Below are 24,866 nucleotides of genomic sequence, written 5' to 3'. Positions count from 1 at the left end.
CCATGGCTGGATCTACTGTCACGATTCGGCTGGCTGGAGGTGGATCCTCTGTGCCAGAGAGGGATTGGCATGGACCGTCTTGGTGGACCGGTTCTAAGTTGCTACTGGTATTCACCAGAGCCCGCCGCAAAGCGAGATGGTCTTGCAGCGGCGGTAGCAACCAGGTCGTATCCACCAGCAATGGCTCAACCTCTTTGACTGCTGAAGATAGGCGCGGTACAAGGGAGTAGACAAGAGCAAGGTCGGACGTAGCAGAAGGTCAGGGCAGGCAGCAAGGATCGTAGTCAGGGGCAACGGCAGGAGGTCTGGAACACAGGCTAGGAACACACAAGGAAACGCTTTCACTGGCACAATGGCAACAAGATCCGGCGAGGGAGTGCAGGGGAAGTGAGGTATAAGTAGGGAGTGCACAGGTGAACACACTGATTAAGCCTGCTGCGCCAATCAGTGGCACAGTGGCCCTTCAAATTCCAGAGACCCGGCGCACGCGCGCCCTAAGGAGCGGGGCCGCGCGCGCCGGGATAAGACAGACGGGGAACGAGTCAGGTACGGGAGCCGGGATGCGCATCGCGAGCGGGCGCCTCCCGCATCGCGAATCGCATCCCGGCTGAGAGAGATATTGCAGCGCACCCGGTCAGCAGGTCTGACCGGGGCGCTGCAATTGCGAGGATGCTGCAAGCGCTCCGGGGAGGAGCGGGGACCCGGAGCGCTCGGCGTAACATACACCCTTATCAGGCAATTGAGTATTTTTTCCACTCCAGAGGTGGGATTACTGGTGGGTTCTCTGCATTTTGAAAAAAATCTAAATTTTTTGTTCTGGAACATTTGTCGGTAAATAGGATTTTGGGATTACCTTGGTTAAGAAAACATAATCCTGTCTTTGATTGGTCATCTGGGGAACTCATCAGGTGGGGGTCCCTAAATGCATTCTTACATGCGTTGCAACTCTTGGTGTGGCCCAAAGTAATCTACCTGAATTTGTTTCTTAATTTTGTTTTTTCTGAAGATGCCTCCTCTGCTTTGCCCCATATCGGGATTATGACTGTGCTATTGAACTTGCACCTGAAGTCAATAATCCTAAGTAGTGTTGCTCGCGAATATTCGCATTGCGAATTTTATTCGCGAATATCGCATATTCGCGAATTCACGAATATTCGCGAATATAGCGCTATATATTCGGAATTACGAATATTCTTTTTTTTTTTATCACAGTACACATCACAGTGATCATCCCTCTCTGCTTCCAGCTTGTGTGGTGTAATGAAGGCTCTAATACTACTGTGTGAGACTGGCGTGCAAATTTTCGCATATGCAAAAAATTTGCATATGCAAAATTTTGCATACGCAAATTTTCGCTTATGCTAATTTTTGTATATGCTAATTTTCGCATGTGCTAATTTCGCATACGTGAATTTTCACATATGCGAAAATAAAACGCGATTATTACGAATATGCAAATTTAGCGAATATATGACGAATGTTCGTCCATATATTCGCGAATATTCACGAATTCGAATATGGCCTATGCCACTCAACACTAATCCTAATGGGCAAATATATAATTTGTCTGGTTTTGAAAGAGAAGCTATGAAGGATTATATTCAGTCCAGTTTTCAGGGTTTTTCTTTGTAGCAAAGAAGGAAGGAGGGTTAAGGCCTTGTATCGATTACTGGGTCTAAACAAGGTTATAGTCAAAAATCAATATCCATTGCCTCTAATTTCATATTTGTTTAATCAATTACAGGGGGCATGTTGGTTCTCTAAACTGGACCATCAAGGGGCTTATAATTTAATCAGAATAAAAGAGGGTGATGAATGGAAAACTGCTTTTAATACCCCTGAGGGTCATTTTGAATATCTGGTAATGCCATTTGGTCTCAGTAATGCCCCAGCAGTTTTTCAGAATTTGGTCAACTATATTTTTCATAAATTTTGGGGTAAATTCCAAGTAGTTTATCTAGATGATATTCTGATTTTCTCTCGAGATTGGTCACCTCATGTTGATCATGTACGTTCTGTTCTTCAGGTACTGCGTCAAAACAAATTGTTTGTTAAACAGGAGAAATGTGCCTTTGGTGTCAAAGAGGTACAATTTTTGGGGTACATCTTAACTCCAGGACATTTTAAAATGGATCCTGAGAAGGTTAAGGCTGTTTCTGTCTGGGTGTGCCCTACTTCTTTAAAGGCACTACAACATTTTTTTGTCTTCACAAATAACTACAGGAAATGAATAAAAAAAATTCTATTTTTGCAAAACCATTGACTGATTTGACTTGTAATTGGGCAGATCTGGATAACTGGTCTACCGAGGTGGAGGCAGCTTTTGAACATCTTAAGGGATGCTTCATCTCCACTCCGATTTTAGCTCAACCAGATCAGACCAAACCTTTTATTGTTGAAGTTAATGCTTCTGAAGTTGGTGCTGGAACAATTTTGTAAAAGGGAACTGCTTCTTTGACTAAGTTACGTCCTTGTGACTTTTTCTCTCGCACATTTTTCGCAGCTGAACAAAACTATGACATAGGAAATCGAGAACTTTTGGCAATCAAGTGGGCTTTTGAGGAATGGAGACATTTTCTTGGGGGGACAGTTTATTAGGTTACAGTTATCACTGACCATAAAAATGTAACCTTCCTTGAATCTGCCAAACGTCTCAATCCTCGTGAAGCTCGGTGGGCCTTGTTCTTTACTCGGTTTGATTTTGTTATTAAGTACTGACCGGGTACTAAGAATGTTAAGGCTGATGCCTTATCTCGGAGTTGCAGTGCTTCTCAGCCTATAGATTCTAATCCAGAGACTATTCTTAGAGAAGGTGTGGTTATTTCTGCAGTGTCTGCTGATTTAATTTCTGAGATATTAACCCCTTAAGGACCAGGCCATTTTACACCTTAGGACCAGAGCGTTTTTTGCACATCTGACCACTGTCACTTTAAACATTAATAACTCTGGAATGCTTTTAGTTATTCTGATTCCGAGATTGTTTTTTCGTGACATATTCTACTTTAACATAGTGGTAAAATTTTATGGTAACTTTCATCCTTTCTTGGTGAAAAATCCCAAAATTTGATGAAAAATTTGAAAATTTGGCATTTTTCTAACTTTGAAGCTCTCTGCTTGTAAGGAAAATGGATGTTCAAAATACATTTTTTTTTATTCACATTTTCAATATGTCTACTTTATGTTTGCATCATAAAATTGACATGTTTTTACTTTTGGAAGACACCAGAGGGCTTCAAAGTTCAGCAGCAATTTTCAAATTTTTCACAAAATTTTCAAACTCACTATTTTTCAGGGACCAGTTTAGGTTTGAAGTGGATTTGAAGGGTCCTCATATTAGAAATACCCCATGAAAGACCCCATTATAAAAACTGTACCCCCCAAAGTATTCAAAATGACATTTAGTAGGTGTTTTAACCCTTTAGGTGTTTCACAGGAATAGCAGCAAAGTGAAGGAGCAAATTCACAAGCTTCATTTTTTACACTCGCATGTTCATGTAAACCCAATTTTTTTATTTTTATAAGGGGTAAAAGGAGAAAATGTATACTTATATTTGTAGCCCAATTTCTCCCGAGTAAGGACATACCTCATATGTCTATGTAAATTGTTCGGCGGGCACAGTAGAGGGCTCAGAAGCGAAGGAGCGACATGGGGATTTTGGAGAGTACGTTTTTCAGAAATGGTTTTTGGGGGGCATGTTGCATTTAGGAAGCCCCTATGGTGCCAGAACAGCAAAAAAAAACACATGGCATACCATTTTGGAAACTAGACCCCTTGGGGAATGTAACAAGGAATAAAGTGAGCCTTAATACCCCACAGGTGTTTCACGACTTTTGCATATGTAAAAAAAAAAATATATATATATATATGTTTCCCCCCCCCCAAATTTCACATTTTTGCAAGGGTTAATAGCAGAAAATACCCCCAAAAATTTGTAACCCCATCTCTTCTGAGTATGGAGGTACCCCATAAATTGGCCTGAAGTGCACTACGGGCAAACTACAATGCTCAGAAGAGAAGGAGTGATATTTGGCTTTTTGAGAGCAAATTTTACTTGGGTGGCATGTCTCATTTAGGAAGCTCCTATGGTGCCAGAACAGCAAAAAACACATGGCATACCATTTTGGGAACTAGACCCCTTGAGGAACGTAACAAGGAATAAAGTGAGCCTTAATACCCCACATGGGTTTCACGACTTTTGCATATGTAAAAAAAAATATTTATTTTTCACTAAAATGTGTGTTTCCTCCCCCCCCCCCAAATTTCACATTTTTGCAAGGGTTAATAGCAGAAAATACCCCCCAAAATTTGTAACCCCATCTCTTCTGAGTATGGAGGTACCCCATAAATTGGCCTAAAGTGCACTACGGGCAAACTACAATGCTCAGAAGAGGAGGAGCACCATTGAGCTTTTGGAAAGAGAATTCGTTTGGAATGGTAGTCAGGGGCCATGTGCATTTACAAAGCCCCCCGTGGTGCCAGAACAGTGGACCCCTCACATGTGACCCTATTTTGGAAACTACACCCCTCACAGAATTTAATAAGTGGTGCAGTGAGCATTTACACCCCACTGGCGTTTGACAGATCTTTGGAACAGTGGGCTGTGCAAATGGAAGATTAAATTTTTCATTTTCACGGATCACTGTTCCAAAAATCTGTCAGACACATGTGGGGCGTAAATGCTCACTGTACCCCAAAATGGGGTCACATGTGGGAGGGGGGTCCATTGTTCTGGTACCATGGGGGCTTTGTAAACACATGTGGCCTTCAATTCCGATCAAATTTTCTCTTCAAAATCCCAATGGCGCTCCTTCTCTTCTGAGCATTGTAGTGTACCCATGGAGCACTTTACATCCACATATGGGGTATGTTCTTACTCAAAAGAAATGGGGTTACAAATTTTGGGGGGGCTTTTTTCCTATTTTCCCTTGTGAAAATGAAAAATTTAGGGTGACACCAGCATTTTAGTGAAAAGGGTTCTGAAGTGAGAGAGCGCCATGCGCATTTGAGGACTAGATTAGGGATTGCACAGGAGTGGACATAGGGGTATTCTACGCCAGTGATTCCCAAACAGGGTGCCTCCAGCTGTTGCTGAACTCCCAGCATGCCTGGACAGTCAGTGGCTGTCCGGAAATGCTGTGAGTTGTTGTTTTGCAACAGCTGGAGGCTCTGTTTTGGAAACACTGCCGTACAATACGTTTTTTATTTTTATTGGGCGGACAGTGTAAAGGGGGTGTATATGTAGTGTTTTACATTTTATTATGTGTTAGTGTAGTGTAGTGTTTTTAGGGTACATTCACACTGGCGGAGGTTTACAGTGAATTTACCGCTAGGAGTTTGCGCTGCGGCAAAAAATTTGCCACAGCTCATACTTGAAGTAGTAAACTTACTGTAAACCCTCCGGTGTGAATGTACCCTGTACGTTCACATGGGGGGACAAACCTCCAGCTGTTTCAAAACTACAACTCCCAGCATGTACTGACAGACCGTGCATGCTGGGAGTTGTACTTTTGCAACAGCTGGAGGCACACTGGTTGGAAAACCTTCAGTTAGGTTCTGTTACCTAACTCAGTATTTTCCAACCAGCGGGCCTCCAGCTGTTGCAAAACTTCAACTTCCAGCATGTACTGATCGCCGAAAGGCATGCTGCGAGATGTAGTTATGCAACAGCTGGAGGTGCACAACTACAACTCCCAGCATGCAGAGACAGCTGTTTAGGCATGCTGGGAGTTGCAGTTTTGCAACATCTGGAGAGCTATAGTTTAGAGACCACTGCACAGTGGTCTCCAAACTGTGGACCTCCAGATGTTGCAAAACTACAACTCCCAGCATGCCCAGACAGCAAACTGCTAGGTGAGCATGCTGGGAGTTGTAGTTTTGCAAGATCTGGAGGTGCACAGTATAGAGATCACTTTGCAGTGGTCTCAAACTGTAGACCTCCAGCCGTTGCAAAACTGCAACTCCCAGCATGCCTAAACAGCTCTCTGGGCATGCTGGGAGTTGTAGTTTTGCAACATCTGGAGGGTTACAGTTTAGAGACCACTATAGTGCTCTCAGACTGTAGCCCTCCAGATGTTGCTAAGTAACTCACCGGCTTCCGTTGGATCGAGGGAGCTGCGTCGCGGTCCTCTTCTTCCGCCGATCGTCGCCCGCTGCCGCCGCTGATCATCGCCCGCTGCCGTCGCCGATGGGTAAGTGGATCTTTGGCGCCGGTCCCTGTCGGTTTCCCCGTCCTGCCCCGCCTATTGTGGGTGGGCAGAACGGGGAAACCGAAAGTAAACCCCTCCGCCCCCGATCTGCTATTGGTGGTCGCGTCTAGACCACCAATAGCAGAGATAGGAGTGGTGGCACCTCTGCCACCTCACTCCTATTGCTTCAAGGGGATCGTGGGTGTCTAGGACATACGCGATCCCCTTTATTTTCCGGGTCACCGGTTTACTATAGACCCATATGACCCGGAATAGCCGCAAATCGCAAGTGTGAATTCACTTGCGATTTGCGGCGATCGCCGACATGGGGGGGCCCCTGGGCATTTGCGCGGGGGGCGCGGCAGGGGCCGTAATTCCCGCGGATGTATGAGTCCGTCCCTGGTCCTTAAGACCCAGGGCGCAGGGACGTACTCATACGTCCGTGGTCCTTAAGGGGTTAAATAATCAAGGCTTGGTCCCTCCAGAAACTCCTAGAGGCAAGATCTTTGTACCTAGTCAATTTTGCCTCCGTATTATTGAGGAGTCTAATTGTTCCCCATTAGCAGGTCATCCTTGCATTCAGGGTACAAGGAAATTGCTTCAAAGGAAGTTCTGGTGGCCAACTCTCAACAGGGATGTGGAGGCTTTTGTTGCTTCTTGTGAAATTTGTACTCGAGCAAAAACTCCTCGGACACGTCCTGCAGGAGAGTTGTGTCCATCCTCCATTCCTAAAAGGCCCTGCACTCATATTTCTATGGATTTTATGACCGATCTACCTCCATCTGAGGGAAAAACTGTTCTATGGGTGGTGGTGGATAGGTTTAGTAAACAGTATCTCATTCCTTTGAAAAATCTCCCTTCGGCCAAAGTTATTGCAGATTTATTTTTAAGACATGTTATTATTAGAGATGTCACGAATTGTTCCCTGGCAAACAGTTCCTGGCGAACTTAGCATGTTCCCGTTCGCATCACCGGGCGAACATATGTGAAGTTCGATCCGCCCCCTATACTTTAACATTACGGTAAACTTTGACCCTGTGAGTCAGAGTCAGCAGACACATTACAGCCAATCAGCAGCAGTCCCTCCCTTCCAGACCCTCCTACCTCCTGCACGGATGCCATTTTACCTTCATTCGGCATGCTGCAGGCTTAGAAAGTGGAGGGACAGAGAAGCTGCTCCTGCTGTAATAGGAAAAGCGATAGCTAGGTTGCTGCTAGGTGGTGTATTCAGGGTCCACTTTACTCCTAAATCACTAGTCTAACATCTGCTTTAATGACAGCCCCCAAAAAAGCCTAGGGCTCAAATATCAGTCCGTGTGTCCTGCAAAAGCTGGAGGCACCCTGGTTGGGAGGGAACCGCTGGTTAAAAGGGGTCCTCCAGTGTAAAACTTAAGTTCCTTCAAGCAACTAATTACAGTATTAAAAGGGCTATAAGTTCAGTCCGTGTGTCTTGCAACAGCTGGAGGCACCCTGGTTGGGAGGGAACCACTGGTTAAAAGGGGTACTCCAGTGTAAAACTTAAGTTCCTTCAAGCAACTAACTACAGTATTAAAAGGGCTATAGGTTCAGTCCGTGTATCTTGCAACAGCTGGAGCACCCTGGTTGGGAGGGAACTGCTGGTTAAAAGGGGTACTCCAGTGTAAAACTTAATTTCCTTCAAGCAACTAACTACAGTATTAAAAGGGCTATAAGTTCAGTCCGTGTGTCTTGCAACTGCTGGAGGCACCCTGGTTGGGGACCTCTGCTTAAAAGGGGAACTCCGCTGGCAACCATTTTTGCTCATTGTCACACTAGTGCAAATCACATTTGGTGTGACAGTTGTTAAAAAAAATACCTTTTTTGGCTGTGAAATAAAACCAGTCAGTTCACGTCACAGTTGTGAGTTTGTTTTTGCCTGCAGGGCTAATTGTGGCACCCTAGTGCAAATCACATTTGGTGTGACAGTTGTGCAAATAAAAAAAAAATACCTTTTTTGGCTGTGAAATAAAACCAGTCAGTTAACGTCACAGTTGTGAGTTTTTTTTTGCCAGCAGGGCTAATTGTGTCACCCTAGTGCAAATCACATTTGGTGTGACAGTTTTGCAAATTAAAAAAAAAATACCTTTTTTGCCTGTGAAATAAAACCAGTCAGTTCACGTCACAGTTGGGAGTTTTTGGGCCTACAGGGCTCATTGTCACACTAGTGAAATCATATGTGGGTTGACAGTTGTGTAAATTAGAAAAAAAAAAACTTTTTTGGCTGTGAAATAAAATCAGTCACTTCACTTCACATTTGGAAGTCTTTTGGCCCTTTGGGCTCATTGTCACACTAGTGCAAATCATTTTTGGGATGACCGTAGTGTAAATAAAAAAAAAAAAAAAAAACTTTTTGGGCTGTGAAATAAAATCAGTCAGTTCACTTCACACTTGGGAGTTTTTGGGCCTGCTGGGCTCATTGTCACATTAGTGCAAATCATTTTTGGGGTGACTGTAGTGTAAATTTTAAAAAAAAATGCCTTTTTTGGCTGTGAAATAAAATCAGTCAGTTCACTTCACACTTGGGAGTTTTTGGGCCTGCTGGGCTCATTTTCACACTAGTGCAAATCATATGTGGTGTGACCGTAGTGTAAATTTGAAAAAAACAAATCCTTTTTTTGGCTGTGAAGTAAAATCAGTCAGTTCACTTCACACTTGGGAGTTTTTGGGCCTCCTGGGCTCATTGTCACACTAGTGCAAATCATTTTTGGGGTGACCGTAGTGTAAATTTGAAAAAAAAAAAAAAACTTTTTTGGCTGTGAAATAAAATCAGTCAGTTCACTTCACACTTGGGAGTTTTTAGGCCTGCTGGGCTCATTGTCACATTAGTGCAAATCATATGTGGTGTGACAGTTGTGTAAATTTAATCTAACTATGTGATGGCTAAAGGGGGGATAAAACTATGTGCTGCCTAAAGGGGGCTCTATGTGCTGCCTAATGGGAGGCTCTACCTATGTGCTGCCTAAAGGGGGGCTCTAACTATGTGCTGCCTAATATGGGGAAATCTATGTGCTGCCTAAAGGGGGGATCTAACTATGTGATGCCTAAAGGGGGGCTCTATGTGCTGCCTAAAGGGGGGCTAAAGCACGTTATTCCAAAGAATTTAGGAATGTTAGGTGATTTATGCCCTTTATGGATTAAAACCAGACTCTGCATCAACTATGTAATTTTCCATGGGAGTTTTGCCATGGATCCCCCTCCAGCACTCCACAGTCCAGTTATTAGTCCCCTTGAAACAACTTTTAAATCACTATTGTGGCCAGAAAGAGTCCCTGTGGGTTTTAATATTCGCCTGCCCATTGAAGTCAATGGCGGTTCGCCCGGTTCGCCGGTTTGCAAACATTTGCGGAAGTTCGCGTTCGCCGAAAACCGAAAATTTTATGTTTGCGACATCACTAGTTATTATGTACCATGGGGTTCTGGAAAATATTGTATCTGATCAGGGGGTACCATTTGTTACAACATTTTGGCAAGCTTTTTGTAAACAGTTGGGTGTTGAGTTGTCTTTTTCATCTGCTTTTCATCCTCAATCTAATGGTCAAACAGAATGAATAAATCTAAAGTTGGTGATAAAGTGTGGTTATCTACAAAAAATCTTTTTCTCAAGGTTCCATCTAAAAAGTTGGCTTCAAGGTTCATTGGACCTATGAGGTAATTGAAGTTATTTATCCTGTCTGTTACCGATTAAAATTACCTTTTTCATTTAAAGCGTACCCGTCAGGTCCGACAAATTTTTTTTTTTTTAAATATATCACTCAGTACCTAATCCTGACCATGTACATCTAATTTTTTATGTGTCTAGCACCTTTATTTTTTTTTATTACACTTTTCATTTAGCTCACTAGTCTGAATTCCTCTCAAAGGGAGGGGGCGTGGCCTCACTGTGCAGGTCTCCGCCCCCTCCCTCAGTATGCTGTCTGCTCACATCTCCCCTAGCATTAGCAAAACTACAACTCCCAGCTTGTCCTCACTGACAGTAGTGGGACACAAGCTGACAGTGGGAGGATTTTTCCTCCAGCTGTGAGCCCTGCGCTCACAGCTGTCAATCAAGGAAGTGTGTTCATGACATAGATGATGATGCATGGACACAGCAGGACTAGTATGGGTCCAAGGAGGAAGGGGGGCAGTTGTTTGACTGGCTTTTTCAGTATGAAATACAGAACATTTTCTAATGAAAGCAATTGTAAAACCTATTGGTTTTGCATGCTTTACAACATGTCAAAAGTTTTTGTATCTGACAGTGCCCATTTAAGGTTCATAATGTGTTCCACTGCTCTTTGTTAAAACGGTATGTTCCTACTCAGTCTCCAGTCTCGGTGCCACCTCCTCCAGTTGAGATTGACAGAGAACTGGAGTATGAGGTCTCCAAAATACTGGACAGTAGAAGGGTACAAAATTCTGTCCAGTATTTGGTTCACTGGAAAGTTTATGGTCCAGTGGCGGAGGAGAGGTCGTGTGTTCCAGCATTTTCTATTCATTCTTCCACTTTGGTAAAAAGGTTCCACGATTCTCATCCGGACAAACCTAGACCCAAATTTAAGGGTCCAGTGGCCCCTCTTAAAAGAGGGGGGGGGGTACTGTCAGAACCTATAGGGTTAAAAGGTTCTGACAGGTTCTTAGCTGTCTGGCTGGTCAGCTGACCTTTTGATGAGAGCACCTGCAGGGTTGCCTATTTATCCTGGCAGTTTGCTCTCACTCAATGCCTGTAAAAGAGTCCAACTCCAGTAGCTAGCGATCTACCCTGTTTATTTGGCATCTGTGACTTTTGGCTTATCTTCTCGACTTCTCTCTGGTATTAGCGATTTTGTACTTTTACAACTTCTAGTTGGATACGCGTATAGTGGATATTGACTTATTGTGTGAGTTTGTTAGTTTTGCTTCTGTTAGTCTGTCTGCTCCCTACTGTACTTTGCTCTGTGTTTGCATAATTGTATTTTATTATTTTGACAGTTATGCCCCTCACTTGTCTAGGGAGGTACTATCACCGTGGTTACAGACCCGTCACCTAGGGTGGGTATGTAAGTAGGCAGGGATAGGGAAGTGCGAGAGGATAGTGTGCACTCCTTCCCTGCCCATATGTGACACCAACATATGGAGGGTGAATTCCAATGGGTTGAAACGTTGCATATCAGACTATGTTGTGGCATGCTGTTCTGATGCTGTAGCTCAAGGAGGGTGTGCTTTGCGGTGTACGAGTGGCTGAAGTGCATGCAAGGTTTCCTTCCCATTGTAAGGATGTCTTGCAGATGGGGGAACACTTCAGGAACCGCTTGACAAACAGATTGAACATGTGTGCCACGCAGGGCACATGGCTCAGGCTTCCTTGACTCAGATGTTCTTCCCGTTGTGGGTCACCATGGTTCCCATTTCCAGTTTTCATGGAGTAAGCCATGATTCGATTTCTTGATGAATGACTTTTAGCAGTTCCTCCCCTGTGACACTCCGTTCACCAAGGCAAACCATGTGAAGTACAGCCTGACACCTCCATGCCATGCACACATGGTATGCTGGAGGGGCACTGATACTTGTCCGTGCAGTGGAGGCTGAGGACACAGTGGAGGATGAAGAGGTGGAGTCATACACTGTCACAGGACCAACGGCCTGAGTGCGTGGAGGCGAAAGCAGCGTGACCTATCCAAGTTACTGTTGTGGCTGTGCAGGAACCACATTCACCCAGTGGGCCGTAAAGGACATGTTTTGTCCCTGACTGTAGTTACAGCTCCACACGCCGATGTTGCCATGCACTTTGGTACACACCAACAGGCTCAAAGACTGGCCCACCTTCTGTTCCACAAAATTGTGCAGGACTGGTACTGCCTTTTTCACACAGGAATGATGGCTTTGGACTCCACAAGTTCTCTGAAAGGTGCAGAGTCCACCACTTGAAGGGACTGTAGCATCAGCAACTTGGACAGGAGCACATTAAGCTTCTAAAGGACACCATATAGGTGTATGTACAATTTACACTTTTGAGAGGACGACTATATGCTCCGTTACAAACTGTATAAGGCTACAAAAACAAGTATGTAGCTTTGGCTGGCCTTTCACAGTAACTAGGCCCAAATTAGTTTAACAGGAAAACATATAAAGGACACCACGAATGTGTACGTACAGTTTACACTTATGAGAGGACTATGGGCTCCACTATGCTTAAAACTGTATTAGACTACAGAAACAACTGGGTAGCTTTGGCTGGCCTTTCATAGTAACTAGGCCCAAATTAGTTTAACAGTAAAAATATAAAGGACACCATGTAGGTGTATGTACAGTTTACACTCATGAGAGGTGGACAATACGCTACGCTTAAAACTGTATTAGGCTGCAAAAACAAGTGCAAAAACAAGGCTGGCCTTTCACAGTAACTAGGCCCAAATTAGTTTGACAGGAAAAAAAATGTACATCACCTATGTACGCACAGGTTACACTTATGAGAGGACAACACGCTCTACTACGCAACCTGTATTAGGCACTAAAATCAGGTGACTATGGCTTTTTGTGCTCACCCTAACTGGCCCCTATTATCTTTAGAGTTGTTGTATATCTCACTGCAGCAGTACAGAGTCGCTATATAGTCCCGCCCAGTACAGTATTATTATGCACTAATAGCAGGTGACAATGGCTTTTAGTGCTCAGCCTAACTGGCCACTATAAGCTTTAGAGTTGTTGTGCACCCCACTGCAGCAGTACAGAGTCGCTGTGTTGTTCACCAAAAAGCATACCTCCCAACTTTTGCTGACAGCAAAGAGGGACAAGCCACGCCCATAGCTGCAACCCTAACCAAGCCCAGCTTCCTTAACCCTTTAAGGACCAGGCCATTTTACACCTTAGGACCAGAGCGTTTTTTGCACATCTGACCATTGTCACTTTAAACATTAATAACTCTGGAATGCTTTTAGTTATCAATCTGATTTCGAGATTGTTTTTTCGTGACATATTCAACTTTAACATAGTGGTAAAATTTTGTGGTAACTTGCATCCTTTCTTGGTGAAAAATCCCAAAATTTGATGAAAAATTTGAAAATTTTGCATTTTTCTAACTTTGAAGCTCTCTGCTTGTAAGGAAAATGGATATTCAAAATATTTTTTTATTTTATTCACATTTCCAATATGTCTACTTTATGTTTGCATAATAAAATTGACGTGTTTTTACTTTTGGAAGACACCAGAGGGCTTCAAAGTTCAGCAGCAATTTTCAAATTTTTCACAAAATTTTGAACCTCGCTTTTTTTCAGAGACCAGTTCAGGTTTGAAGTGGATTTGAAGGGTCTTCCCATTAGAAATACCCCACAAATGACCCCATTATAAAAACTACATCCCCCCCAAAGTATTCAAAATGACAATCAGTAAGTGTTTTAACCCTTTAGGTGTTTCACAGGAATAGCAGCAAAGTGAAGGAGAAAATTCACAATCTTTATTTTTTACACTCACATGTTCTTGTAAACCCAATTTTTGAATTTTTACAAGGGGTAAAAGGAGAAAATGTATACTTATATTTGTAGCCCAATTTCTCTCGAGTAAGCACATACCTCATATGTCTATGTAAAGTGTTCGGCGGGCGCAGTAGAGGGCTCAGAAGCGAAGGAGCGACAAGGGGATTTTGGAGAGTACGTTTTTCAGAAATGGTTTTTGGGGGGCATGTTGCATTTAGGAAGCCCATATGGTGCTAGAACAGCAAAAATAACCCACATGGCATACCATTTTGGAAACTAGACCCCTTGGGTAACGTAACAAGGAATAAAGTGAGCCTTAATACCCCACAGGTGTTTCACGACTTTTGCATATGTAAAAAAAATAAAAAATTAATTCACTAAAATGTGTTTCCCCCCAAATTTCGCATTTTTGCAAGGGTTAATAGCAGAAAATACCCCCCAAAATTTGTAACCCCATCTCTTCTGAGTATGGAGGCACCCCATAAGTTGGCATGAAGTGCATTACGGGCGAACTACAATGCTCCGAAGAGGAGTGATATTTAACTTTTTGAGAGCAAATTTTGCTCGGGGGGCATGTCGCATTTAGGAAGCCCCTATGGTGCCATAACAGCAAAAAAAAACACATGGCATACCATTTTGGAAACTAGACCCCTTGAGGAACGTAACAAGGAATAAAGTGAGCCTTAATACCCCACACGGGTTTCACGATTTTGCATATGTAAAAAAATATATATATTTTTTTCACTAAAATGTGTTTCCCCCCAAATTTCACATTTTTGCAAGGGTTAATAGCAGAAAATACCCCCCAAAATTTGTAACCCCATCTATGGAGGTACCCCATAAGTGGACCTGAAGTGCACTACGGGCGAACTACAATGCTCAGAAGAGAAGGAGCACCATTGAGCTTTTGGAAAGAGAATTCGTTTGGAATGGTAGTCAGGGGCCATGTGCATTTACAAAGCCCCCCGTGGTGCCAGAACAGTTGACCCCCCCCCCACATGTGACCCCATTTTGGAAACTACACCCCTCACAGAATTTAATAAGTGGTGCAGTGAGCATTTACACCCCACTGGCGTTTGACAGATCTTTGGGACAGTGGGCTGTGTAAATGGAAAATTACATTTTTCATTTTCACGGATCACTGTTCCAAAAATCTGTCAGACACCTGTGGGGCGTAAATGCTCACTGCACCCCTTATTACATTACATGAGGGGTGTAGTTTCCAAAATGGGGTCACATATGGGGGGGTCCATTGTTCTGGTACCATGGGGGCTTTGTAAACACAAGTGGCCTTCAATTCCGGACAAATTTTCTCTTCAAAATCCCAATGGCCTCTCTTCTGAGCATTGTAGTGCACCCATAGAGCACTTTACATCCACATATGGGGTATGCTCTTACTCAGAAGAAATTGGGTTACAAATTTTGGGTGGCTTTTTTTTTATTTTCCTTTGTGAAAATGAAAAATTTAGGGTGACACCAGCATTTTAGTGAAAAACATTTTTTTTTCATATTCCCATCCAACTTTAATGAAAATTGGTCAAACACCTGTGGGGTGTTCAGGCTCACTATACCCCTTGTTACGTTCCGTGAGGGGTGTAGTTTCCAAAATGGGGTCACATGTCTGTATTTATTGTTTTGCACTTATGTCAGAACCGCTGTAAAATCAGCCACCCCTGTGCAAATCACCAATTTAGGCCTCAAATGTACATGGTGCGCTCTCACTCCTGAGCCTTGTTGTGCATCCGCAGAGCATTTTACGCCCACATATGGGGTATCTCCGTACTCAGGAGAAATTGCGTTACAAATTTTGGGGGTCTTTTTTTCCTTTTACCTCCCGTGAAAATAAAAATAAAGGACAACACCAGCATGTTAATGTAAAAAAAAAATTTTTTTTACACTAACAGGCTGGTGTAGACCCCAACTTTTCTTTTTCATAAGGGGTAAAAGGAAAAAAAAGCCCCCAAAATTAGTAACGCAATTTCTCCCGAGTACGGAGATACCCCATATGTGGCACTAAACTGTTTCCTTGAAATACGACAGGGCTCTGAAGTGAGAGAGCGCCATGCGCATTTGAGGACTAAATTAGGGATTGCACAGGGGTGGACATAGGGGTATTCTACGCCAGTGATTCCCAAACACGGTGCCTCCAGCTGTTGCTAAACTCCCAGCATGCCTGGACAGTCAGTGGCTGTCCGGAAATGCTGGGAGTTGTTGTTTTGCAACAGCTGGAGGCTCTGTTTTGGAAACACTGCCGTACAATACGTTTTTTATTTTTTATTAGGGGGACAGTGTAAGGGGGTGTATATGTTGTGTTTTACTCTTTATTAGGTGTTAGTGTAGTGTAGTGTTTTTAGGGTACATTCACACTGGCAGGTTTACAGTGAATTTACCGCTAGGAGTTTGCGCTGCGGTGAAAAATTTGCCACATCCCAAACTTGAAGCAGAAAACTTACTGTAAACCCACCAGTGTGAATGTACCCTGTAAACCTCCAGCTGTTTCAAAACTACAACTCCCAGCATGTACTGACAGACCGTGCATGCTGGGAGTTGTACTTTTGCAACAGCTGGAGGCACACTGGTTGGAAAACCTTCAGTTAGGTTCTGTTACCTAACTCAGTATTTTCCAACCAGTGTGCCTCCAGCTGTTGCAAAACTTCAACTCCCAGCATGTACTTATCGCCGAAAGGCATGCTGGGAGATGTAGTTATGCAACAGCTGGAGGGATCGCAACTACAACTCCCAGCATGCCCAGAGAGCTGTTTAGGCTTGCTGGGAGTTGCAGTTTTGCAACATCTGTAGAGCTATAGTTTAGAGACCACTGCATAGTGGTCTCCAAACTGTGGACCTCCAGATGTTGCAAAACTACAACTCCCAGCATGCCCAGACAGCAAACTGCTGTCTGGGCATGCTGGGAGTTGTAGTTTTGCAAGATCTGGAGGTGCACAGTATAGAGATCACTTTGCAGTGGTCTCAAACTGTAGACCTCCAGCTGTTGCAAAACTGCAACTCCCAGCAAGCCTAAACAGCTCTCTGGGCATGCTGGGAGTTGTAGTTTTGCAACATCTGGAGGGTTACAGTTTAGAGACCACTATAGTGGTCTCAGACTGTAGCCCTCCAGATGTTGCTAAGTAACTCACCGGCTTCCGTCGGATCCAGGGAGCTGCGTCGCGGTCCTCTTCTTCCGCCGTTCGTCGCCCGCTGCCGCCGCTGATCGTCGCCCGCTGCCGTCGCCGATGGGTAAGTGGATCTCCGGCGCCGGTCCCTGTCGGTTTCCCCGTCCTGCCCCGCCTATTGTGGGAGGGCAGGACGGGGAAACCGAAAGTAAACCCCTCCGCCCCCGATCTGCTATTGGTGGTCGCGTCTAGACCACCAATAGCAGAGATAGGAGGGGTGGCAACCCTGCCACCTCCCTCCTATTGCTACAGGGGGATCGTGGGTGTCTAGGACACCCGCGATCCCCCTTCTATTCCGGGTCACCGGGTCACCATAGACCCGTATGACCCGGAATCGGCGCAAATCGCAAGTGTGAATTCACTTGCGATTTGCGCCGATCGCCGACATGGGGGGGTCTAATGACCCCCCTGGGCATTTGCGCGGGGTGCCTGCTGATAGATATCAGCAGTCACCCCGGCGCGATCCCCGCCCGGCGTGCGGCCGGGACCGAAATTCCCACTGGCGTACTGGTACGCCCTTGGTCCTTAAGTACCAAGGAGCAAAGGTGTACCTGTACGCCCTTGGTCCTTAAGGGGTTAAATATTCTCCCACTGCTTTATATAACATATCGTACACACAGAAAGGGACTATCTCTTTAACAAAAATTATGTTGTCAGTCTGTCACCTGAGTTTAGGAGGACCTCAAATACTGACAGAGTGACAACAACCATCATCATCATCACCACAACAATTTTTCTAGAAAATTAAGTATTTCTCACAGAAAAGGATTGCAGTAACACATGTTTTGCTATACACATGTTTATTCCCTTTGTGTGTATTGGAACTTAACCAAAAATGGGAGGAAAATAAACAACTTGGCACCCTTTCAAAATTGTGGAAAAATAAGATTGTTTCAAGCATGTGATGCTCCTTTAAACTCACCTGGGGGAAGTAACAGGGGCAGGCAATATAAAAATCCCACCGGAAAGCAGATAAAAAGGAGAGAAGTTCACTTAGTCTTTGCATTGTGTGTCCTTGTGTGCCACACTAAGCATGGACAACAGAAAGAGGAGAAGAGAACTGTCTGAGGACTTGAGAACCAAAATTGTGGAAAAATATCAACACTTTCAAGGTTTCAAGTCCATCTCCAGAGATCTAGATTTGCCTTTGTCCACAGTGTGCAACATTATCATGAAGTTTGCCACCCATGGCACTGTAGCAAATCTCCCTGGGCGTGGATGGAAGAGAAAAAATAATGAAAGGTGTCAAAGCAGCCACAAACAAGTTCCAAATATATTCAAGCTGTCCTGCAGGCTCAGGGAGCATCAGTGTCAGCGCGAACTATCCATCAACATTTAAATGAAATGAAACGCTATGGCAGGAGACCCAGGAGGACCCCACCGCTGACACAGAGACATAAAAAAACAAGACTACATTTTGCCAAAATGAACTTGAGTAAGCCAACATCCTTCTAGGAAAACGTCTTGTGGACAGATGAGACCAAGATAAAGCTTTTTGGTAAAGCACATCTTTCTACTGTTTACCGAAAATGGAATGAGGCCTATAAAAAAAAGAACACAGTACCTACAGTGAAATATGGTGGAGGGTCAATGATGTTTTGGGTTTGTTTTGCTGCCTCTGGCACTGGGTGCCTTGAATGTGTGGAAGGCATCATGAAATCGGAGGATTACCAACAGATTTTGGGTCACAATGTACAGCCCAGTGTCAAAAAAGCTGGGTTTGTGTCTGAGATCTTGAGTCTTCCAACAGGACAATGATCCTAAACATACGTCAAAAAGCACCCAGAAATGGATGGCAACAAAGCGCTGGAGAGTTCTGAAGTGGCAGCAATGAGTCCAGATCTAAATCCCATTAAACACCTGTGGAGAGATCTTAAAATTGCTGTTGGGAAAAGGCGCCGTTCCAATAAAAGAGACCTGGAGCAGTTTGCAAAGGAAGAGTGGTCCAACATTCTGGCTGAGAGGTGTAAGAGGCTTATTGATGGCTTCAGGAAGTGACTGATTTCAGTTATTTTTTCCAAAGGGTGTGCAACCAAATATTAACCCCTTAAGGACCAGGGGGTTGTCTGTTTTTGCACTTTCGTTTTTTCCTCCTTACCTTTAAAAAATCATAATCCTTTCAATTTTGCACCTAAAAATCCATATGATGGCTTATGTTTTGCCTCACCAATTCTACTTTGTAATGATATCAGTCATTTTACCCAAAAATATATGGCGAAACGGAAAAAAAAAATCAATGTGAGACAAAATTGGAAAAAAAAACGCCATTTTGTAACTTTTGGGGGCTTCTCTTAATATGCAGTACATTTTTCAGTAAAAATGACACATTCACATTATTCTGTAGGTCCATACGATTAAAATGATACCCTACTTATATCGGTTTGATTTTGTCGTACTTCTGAAAAAAATCATAACTACATGCAGGAAAATTTATACGTTTAAAATTGTCATCTTCTGACCCCTATAACTTTTTTATTTTACTGCGTATGGGTCAGTATGAGTGCTCATTTTAAACATGTGAATAGCAAAACATGTGTTACTGCAACCCTTTTCTGTGAGAAAATTTCAGGGGTGCCAACATTTACGGCCATGACTGTAAGTGATTACATACTGTTACATTGGGTGTCTTAGATTCTTAGAGGCAATGTAAAAAAAAAACAATAGACCACCAGGGGTGGTCCAATAATACCCTGATGCTGTGCGGCTTCGAGCGCAGGCGCAGTGACTGATTACACTGCCGGAATGGCAAAGACTTCACGCAGCCAATAGCATGCATTGAATAATGTGCATGCGCATTGCGCATATATGCGCATGCGCACAGTGCTGCCGGAGCTCTGAGAATCTTGGATATCCTATGTTGACATATGACGTCAACATAGGATATCCGATTTCTACACCTGTCAGGCCTGCACAAGTGGCATTTCCTGATAGGTTGAGGTTTCTAATCATACCATTGGACTACTGAAGCGTCCATTATCTAATGTAACAACGGGATCTGATAAATTCAATAAGAAGATGCAGGAAGTGACTCCTGATTGGAGCAGGTGAGATTTGACATCACCAGAAGAGGTTATAAATACACAGGTTGGCGTTTTAGATGCCATTGCCCACATGCCTCTTGACAAATCCACTTAGGTGGTGAAACCTTGAGGGGGCATTGTTCACTGGTTTTAATCAGCTGCATGCTCTAACCTTCAACAGTGGACCAGGAGCATTGTTACCAAAATGCTCCCCACTATCTGACCATTTCTATTGGAGCCATTAGAGCCCATATCATCTAAAATTCAGTGTAGCAAAAAGATAAGAGACAACAGACGTCACTCACCATGCAGGTAACTTCTTTATTCAGCCAGGCATCGGGTGCAATACACACCGGTGTCCTCCCTTCCCCACGCCTTCCCCGCCTGTGTATTGCACCCGATGCCTGGCTGAATAAAGAAGTTACCTGCATGGTGAGTGCCGTCTGTTGTCTCTTATCTTTTTGCTACACTGTACTCCTGTGTCACAGCTGAGCACCACCGCTACAGGCTACCAGGACATAGTTCAGTTGACGCATGTCCACCTCTACTTGCCCAGCTTAATCCCGCAGTGCTGGAGTTTTCATCCTTCCTACCATACTACTTCATCTAAAATTCAGATGATTAATTGTACACAGTGCTTTTAAATGTGTGGGTTTTTCATCTTTATTTTTGGACACTAAGTGCACTAGTTATTATTATTTCAGTTGGACCCTATTAATAAAGTCCTGTAAATATTTGATTGTTGGGAACCTCAGGGTATTATTGGACCACCCCTGGCGGTCTATTGTTTTTTTTTTTGTGTATTCACCCTCCAACTATTGGTCTCTCTTTTAAAAAAGCCTTAGAGGCAATGTCTTCTCTAATTGAAGTTGTTCACTTTACTTTTTCTTCTCCATCCGGCCCAGACCATAATGACGATTTCTTCCAACCACAATTCATCTCCACAGAACCTGCAAGACAAACATTTTAGGTTCTGCGGTTTTTTAGCACCTATTGCACCTATAGCACTCTATAACCCTCTTTGTGTCCCTTATAGTAGAGTGGGTAGATTTGGTTGGGGAAGAGGTGGTAGGTCCCTGCCATTGGATAGTTATGTTGCTCCTATAGGTAGACAGGTCCCTTCCTTTAGTTTCCCTGATCACATAGTGCCCTAGATAGATGCCCCTTGCATGCAGACCTCCCCCACAGATAGCTGTCCCCTGTATGTAAATCTCCCCCCCCCCTCCACAGATATCTGCCCCCTCTAGTTTAAAGGGGTACTCCGGCGCTAGGACATCTTATCTTCTATGCAAAGGATAGAGGATAAGATGCCTGATCGCGGGGGTTCCGCCGCTGGGGACCCCTGTGATCTTTCACGCAGCACCCCGTTTCGCTCCGGGTCTGATCACTGCAATCACGGGGCCAGAGTATTGTGACGTCACGTTATGCCCCCGTGTGACGTCACTCTCCGCCCCCTCAATGCAAGCCTATGGGAGGGGGCATGACATCTGTCACAATACTCCGACCCCGTGATTGGCAGTCATCAGACCCGGAGCGAACATGCTCTGGGGGCTGATGGTAACGGGGTGCTGCGTGAAAGATCACAGGGGTCCCCAGTGGCGGGACCCCCTCGATCAGGCATCTTATCCCCTATCCTTTGGATAGGAGATAAGATGTCTTAGCACCGGAGTATCCCTTTAACCCCTTTGATAGATGCTGCCTGTAGGTAAACCTGGTGGATGATGATCCAGGAGGATACACACTGTACCAGGAGAATGTGCACTCTGCACTTTCCCATAGATCATACGCTGACCTAAAGATAGTACACAGCCCAGATATAATACACTGCCAGAAAATCTTACATGCCCTGGAGATCCTAAAGCATCCTACATTGCCCTGTAGATTATATAAGTTGGGCAGTTAATTGTCAGTAGATTACTCCTTTAGGGTACGTTCACACACATAGGATCCTGCGAAGATTTGATGCGCAGGATTTGTAACTGCAGATTAGAAGCTGTGCTCAGTCATTTAGTCTACATTGAAATCTGCAGGAGAAAATCCTGATCATCAAATTTAAACCTGTACATGTGAACGTACCCTTCGGGTCCAGTAACAAGGGCGGATTACCTACGGAATTTCTTCAGCGTATTTGCTGTGGAAAATCTGCAGCAGATTTTGCTACCATTGACTTCAATAGGTCTGAAGTAAAATCTGCAAATCTGCCTAATGCAGATACTGTGGATTTTCTGCTGACCCATTGAAATCAATGGTAACAAAATCTGCAGAGGATTTTCCGCAGTAAATACGCTGTGGAAATTCCGCAGGTAATCAGCCTGTGTGAACGGACCCTTAAATGGTCACTGTCACCAACATATTTATTTTTATATGTTGTAGTACTTTTTTTTATTAAAATGGTTTAATTTACATTTGAAAACCGGCCACTAGGGGTCTCCCTCCTAGTGGCCGGCTGCAGGCTGGCATGACGTAACGCTTGAATTCGGACCGATTCCGGCCGGGCATCGGTCCTAATTCATTCAGCCTGCACTCGCTCCCTGCCAGACAGACGGGAGCAATCGCTGTGAAAGCCGGAGCTTGAGCGCATTCGCTCCCTAGCCTCGCGCTGACCCCGCCTCCCGACATACGCGCGGCAGTGCGCAGTGCTGCACTGCTGCTTCAGTCTTGGACATGTTATAGGGAGCTGTAAGGGATCGGGTAGCGCGCCCGTGATTTTATAGGGATTTTTTTGGAGGCGGGGGAGGCGGGCCGGGGGGTTGGGGGGGGTGATGGGGGGATTTGCGCTGCGTCCATGGTCTTATAAGGAACTGTGCGGGGGGGGGGGGTTAGCGGGTTGCACCCGTTACAAAGATTGTTTTCAGCACAGGGTGCCAATAGATGTCAGGGCAAGCGTGGAGTTGTAGTGGTGAAACAGCTGGAGGCACCCTGCATATCTGAACTAAGGGCGGAAGTCGGCCCCCCCAGCAGGCATCAGTGACGTCACGCCTGCTGGGGAAGGCTACCTGGTAGTGAGCACACTACCAGGCAGATATAAAGTTATTTCTAAGATGGTAAAAAAATAATTAAAGGCAGGGAGGGGGTTAGGGATAAATGGGCAATAGGCAGGGACAGAAAATAAATATATAGGATGGTGGGAGCTACCCTTTAAGGTGTTTTTCTGTAGACACATATGCATATTATATACTGTACATTAAATATACATACATTACAGACACATAGGTATATTACATACAGTACCATACAAATATATATATACATTACAGACACATAGGTAGTTTACAGCCATATACACACACTGCATTCACATACACTTACTTTCATGTAGTATAGCTGGATCCTAGGCCTCAGTGGAAGGGTAGACCAGAAGGTCAGAGCACAGCAGGGTGGGCACACTGTGGATCCTCCAGTCCGTGCCCTGCACTCTGCTCACCAGCCTCCCCTCCCCCACTCTCTGTCCTGGAGACCACAGTGGGGCAGTTTTCTGTCAGGGAGCGTCCATCGGGTCCTTAGATGACTGTCAGATCAAAGAAAAGAGGAGGCTGCTGAGGGGACCAGTAGATCAGCAGCTACATAAAATCAGCCACAGGGCCCTGTGCTCACCCTCCTCTGGTCCCACTGTACTGCAGAAAGCAGAACGGGCCCGGGAAGAGTGAGGAGGATCGTGAAGACAGAGGCCCCTCTTCATGTGTCATATGCCCAGGCTTCAGGCTGCAGCTTCCGACTCCTGACAGTGTCGGAGCACACAGTCTAACAGATGCCCTGGTGTTCTAGTGGTGCTTCATCCTGATTGGCCACCTAATAATCATGTGACCTGCCTCCTTTTTCATCCTCCCAATCGCCTGTGAGCATCTGCTGAATTAAACTTCCCAGCCCTGCACTGTTTGCTTGTAGAGCCGGAAAGTTTTATTCAGAAGCGGGACATGAGGGGACCATTCCGGGAAGGCGGGACATGACCCCGAAATCGGGAATGTCTCGCTGGATCTGGGACGTTTGGGAGGTATGCAAAAGTGTCCTTTCTCTCTCTCCCTTCCCTATCAGTGCTTTTCTGCAGTGATTTGGGCTTGTGGTGAATCTCTGCTGTCAAGCTGTTTTTCTACGCAACGCACACACTGCTCTATTTCTCTCTGCAGTAAAACGTTCTCTCTGAAATTAAACTCTGCATTGCCTGGCCGCAAGATGGCTGCTGATTATATAGGGCTGTGACATCACAAGACTGGCTGGCTGCTGATAGGTTGCATCCTGCATGTGATTCAGGGTCATCCCGCCTACCCTTGTTCCCGCCTTCCCAGAGTTCCTTGCCCCTTGTCCTCACATATGGATCCACCATTTTAGATGGCGTGGAGCCTGGACTGCACTAAATGGAGTTTTATTCAGTGATTTGTTTCATTGAATCGCGGCAATATTCGTATTCGTTACAACTCGAATGTTTCCTGAAATTCGTAATGAATTCAGATCCCTCAGATTCGATTCACTCATCCCTAGTGTTGATGTTCAATTGTGTATGCGTGTATGGGTGGGGGGGGGGGGGGGTCAAGCACATACATTTCTGATGAAGTGGCTCCCTGCAGTAATAACTTGGACATCCCTACTTACTTTAGAGTGAGAAAATAATAGTGTCCTATAATATCCAAATAATTTATTTTGCATACCACTAAAACAATACTGTCATAAAGTATTAATAATAGTGCCATGCAGTGCTTAGATAATACTGCTATATAGTAAGCAAACAATTCAGTACCTTGGGTTTCATACCCAAAATAAAAGTAGAATACAGACTGAATTTAAAAAGAAGTGAACATTTTAGAAAGTCCACATGTATATCTTAATCATCATGCAAAAGAAAAAATTGTGTTAAAAATGTTAAATATAAAATGTGTGCATATTAATGAGCTCATTCACAGGAGGTGTGGCTAAACTGTCTCAGTATTACAACACATTTATCATCCAATGGCAACAGACTAAGATTTTAGTCTTCACTATTATTGAGCCCCCCCCCCCCCCCATGTAATGCGACAATGGCATTAAAAGCCATCACATTGTTTAATACT

Source organism: Hyla sarda, chromosome 2 (assembly GCF_029499605.1).
Source record: "Hyla sarda isolate aHylSar1 chromosome 2, aHylSar1.hap1, whole genome shotgun sequence".
NCBI lineage: Eukaryota > Metazoa > Chordata > Amphibia > Anura > Hylidae > Hyla > Hyla sarda.
The sequence above is the reverse complement of the archived record's forward strand: the minus strand, read 5'-3'. Positions refer to the sequence as shown.